Raw genomic sequence first — 4152 nt, forward strand, 5'->3', positions numbered from 1 at the left:
GGTCGAGCTGTCTGACGCCATGGTGGCGTCGACGGCAGGCCTGGCAAGGTCTGTGCGTCAGTGCCTGCTCTGGAGATGGATCGGTGGAAGAAGGCGGCGGCAGCCTCCGTGAGTGCGCCGGACCGGTGTGTGACCCAGTCCCGGTATGTGGCTAGGATGGGGCATCCGGCATTAGATGTTAGGATTTGGTGCGATGTCTGTTTGGTATTAGACTCGGACATTTGACACCACTGCATCAAGGGGATAGGAGTAGCGACAGATGTTGTCTAAATGGTGGCTTCAGACTCATTGATGTACTACTTTATAAGGTCTTTTGTGCTTAATAATTAATAAAGTGGCCGTATGCATCGTCGAGATGAAGAGGCCGGGGGTGCATCCTCCTTTTCTAAAAAAAAAAGTGTAGCAAAGCTCGACCGGGCTTGGCTCCAGCCTCGCGCCGTCCTGCAACACCAGCACCATCTTTGGCACAATTACTTCGGGCGCCAGGTTCACGCCGTCCCACTTGTAGCAGTGTTCAAACCCGGTCACCTCCTCCACCTTCTCCAGCATTACTACGCCGTACGCCGGCTCCACCATCAACGTCACAGAGGTGCCCATGCCCGTGTTCAGTCCGATCTGAATGCGCACCTCCAGCGGGATGTTGTCTAGGCGCTTCCCGTTCATGAACACGCCCGTGACTTGCACGTCCAAGGTCGGCGCATTCATCAAGTACACGATATCCATCTTGCTAGCCCCGGCGCCAGCCTCCATGTCCACGGCCGAGTTGTGCGTCGCCAGCAGGCAGAATGAGAAGAGGCACTGGAAGCTCTTCCGGGTGATCGTGCCGAATGACATGGCCTAGTTGCCCAGCGTCGGCACGCCGTCGTGCGTGTCCACGCTCCCGCCAGCCTCGTACGTCGAGCAGCCCAACACCAGCCTCGGCAGCCGCGCCTATCACTCGTCGAGACCGCCACCGTCGTCGTCTCGTGCTCGAAGATGCCATGGGTCACCGTGCCGTCCTAGGTCCTACACCATCTCGTCGTAGCTTCACGACTCCTTGTGGTCGGGTGTCTTGCACGCCACATGCGAAAAATGGCCGCAGTTGTCTTGCTGCGAGCACCGGTACCGCCGCCACGATGACGATTGCGTCGGGTGGTACCAGGTCTCCTCCACGGACATGGTCTTGGCCCTGCCCGGCCCTGTGCCACCAGTTGCTGCAGAGGTGGCAGGTGAGCTAAGCCAGGTCTTACGGTGGTTGCAACAACGCATGGTGTTCTGGATGTGGACGACGGCTGGACGTGGAGATGAAGCTTGATGAATTTCAGAGATGAGATTGATGCGACGGCTAAGTTTGAAGGTGTATCTATCTATAAGAGCTTTCCCATAACCAAGGGCTCTAGGTGAGCCTTATCCTCTCTCAAAACATCCCTTAGGCTAAGGAAGCCGTAGGAATGGAAGGGGACAAAATCGATGAAGAATCCCGTTTGAAGAGGCAATTTTCGGACTTGATTTACTTCCATACGACCATGTGGTCATATGATACGCCATATTTTGCCATGGCCCTATTTGGTAAACGGCTTTGCTAAAAATCAGTCGACTGATTTTTAGTGAAGTCTCAATCGATTTGTTGACCCTTAGATCTTTGTGTTGCTTTAGGATCCGTGCAACCCTGTTGTTTCCTGTATATCAGCCCACATAGGGAACGAATTGGGTGGGCCTGTTTTTTTGTCTTTGTTTTTTTCGTCGGGGCAGGCTTCAGGTGGTCGGCTGGGCAGAGGTCCTTTTTCTTTGTGTGTTGGGCTTTATTTTGCCGGTTGTTCTACAAGGTTTAGGTCCGTTTCTTTTTTTCTTTTTGATTTTTTTTCTACAGGATGGGAACGAACAGGTAGAGTGAAGTGACTTGTGCGTGTCTTTTTGTTCTTCATTCAGTTAGTAGCAGTTCATAGGCCCCGACTTTTTTTTTATTTTCTACCATTATTTTTATTATTTATTTATTTTTCATTTTATTTTTTCTCAGTTTAGGTTCATACAGGACTGTTAAAACTCAGTCGACTCCTTGGCCGTTAGATCATTGTTGCTTCAAGATCTATGTAGCTATGTCTGTCTTATATTGAAATCGATTGCTTAGGTGTGCGATGGGCCAATTTCCTTTTCTTTTGTTGTTTCTTTTCTCTCGTGTTTGCCAAATATGTGCTATGGGCTGGGCTTGAGAGGTTTCTTTTTTGTCTAGTTCTGGGCTTAATTTTTCAACGGGGAAACAAACCGTCCAAAGAGGGGGTGGGGAAGCGGTTGAGAATCTTTTTAAATATTTTATTTAATTTCAAGTATTTTAAATGATTATTTCGTCTATGTTCCTTGTCATGTTTGAATTTCTTTTTACAGTTTGTATTTTCTCCTTTTCTCTTGCATTTCTTTTTTCCTTTTTTATTGTTTTTTTCAAACCTTTTTTGCACGATTCTAGTTAGCTTATTCTTTTTTATTTTCTTAACTGATCAACACATTTTTATTTTTGAAAATTGACAACATTGTCATCTGGTTGGACAATCTCCCTAACTTCACCGACTGTAAATCAATTGTTCTTTGTCGGGGGAGGGGATAGTTGCATGTTTATCACTAGGCACATAACTGCGAGTCTCACACCCCGACGTAACAGCATGCCTTCAATGGGACTGCAACTATGTGAAGTTTTGTCGGAGAAGTGGAAAATTGTTTTGTGCCACTAGGCACATAACTGCAAGTGTCGTATTCTGACTAAAATTTTGTGGTGTTTAGTCGGGAGGGGCACTTGCATGCATGTCACTAGCCATGCAACTGCAAACATCTTCCCTACGGTAATTACATATCTTCAACCCGACTACAACTATGTGGTATTTTTGTTGGGGAAGGGGCAGTTGCATGCATGCCACTGTGCATGCAACTGTAATTGTTGCCCCGATTTACAACTCTGTGTTTTTTTTGGGGAAAGGAATGGTTGCATGCCTGCCGATACACAATTGCAAGTGTTGTCCTCGACGGCAACTGCATGGCTTCAATTCTACTGCAACTTAGTGGTGCTTTGTCAGGGGGAGGGTTTGTTGCATATATGCCACTAGGCATGCAGCTACAAGTGTCGCCCCCGACAACAACTGCATGTATTCAACGTGAGTGCAACTCTATGGTGTTTTTTGTGCGGTTGGGCTAAAAACCAGTAGACTGATTTTTAAGGAAGTCTCAGTCGATGTACTTGACCTTCCATCGTTTTTTGTTTAAGATTCAGGATCATTCAGGATCACTGTTTCCTTGTGTTGTATCGGCCTGTTTTAGTTGTGCCCCCGGCTCACTGCCTTGTTTCTTTTTTCTTTTCTTGCCTTCTCTTCTATTCTTCTTTGTGTTGGATAGAGATGCCCCATGGGCTGGCCGTGAGGGGTGGTGTGGCTTTTCCTTTGTCTGTTTTTTGGGCTTTCTTCTAGGCTGAACTTTTTGTTAGTGCTCGTGTTGCCTGGGACATGAGCGATTAATAGGGTTGTTCGCTTTGGTTTGTTCTCATTTTCGTTTCCTTTTTTCTTTATTTTCTATTGCTATTATTATTTAAAAACATATTGTCACTTGTTTACACATACATCGAACGCACATAGTTGCATGTACATCGAATCACATGCAATTATATGTTTTATTGTCAGTGTCTATATGCAACCTTTTTTTCCAAAAATATTATTGCCGACACGCCCATCGACCACACACAGTTTCATGCACATCGGCCACACACAATTGTATGTATGTCACTGGCGAGTAACTTATCTTTTTTCCTTCTCAAAAATATTTGTCACCGGCCAACTAGACTTTGTTTCTGGTTTGAGTTTTTTTTTACTTTGTTTGTGGTTCGACTAGAGACCAGTAGAGACAGTTGCATGTTCGACACTAGGAATGCAACTACAAGTGTCGCACCCAACCGCAACTCCATGTCTTCTAGCCCGACCACAACTGAAAGTTTTTTTTCTATTGGAAGGGGCACCGGTAGAGGGGGCGGGCCAGTTGCAAGCCCAACAACATCGCCACAGCTGCAAGTGCCGCACCCGAACGCAACTGCATGTCCCCTAACATGGTTGCAACTGGACCTTTGTTTTATCGGAGGGGGCGGCGAGAGTGGGGGCGGGCCGGTTGCATGTCCGACACTAGGAATGCAACTGCAAGTGT

At 46.9% G+C, this 4152-nt stretch overlaps 1 pseudogene; it reads right to left on the bottom strand.

Moving 5' to 3' along the window:
* Positions 1 to 285: 285 nt before the first annotated feature.
* On the bottom strand, positions 286 to 1248 carry LOC123060834 (aspartic proteinase NANA, chloroplast-like; annotated as a pseudogene).
* Between the last annotated feature and the right edge of the window lie 2904 nt (positions 1249 to 4152).

The sequence above is a fragment of the Triticum aestivum genome, chromosome 1A, assembly GCF_018294505.1.
Source record: "Triticum aestivum cultivar Chinese Spring chromosome 1A, IWGSC CS RefSeq v2.1, whole genome shotgun sequence".
In the NCBI taxonomy this organism is placed as follows: Eukaryota; Viridiplantae; Streptophyta; class Magnoliopsida; order Poales; family Poaceae; genus Triticum; species Triticum aestivum.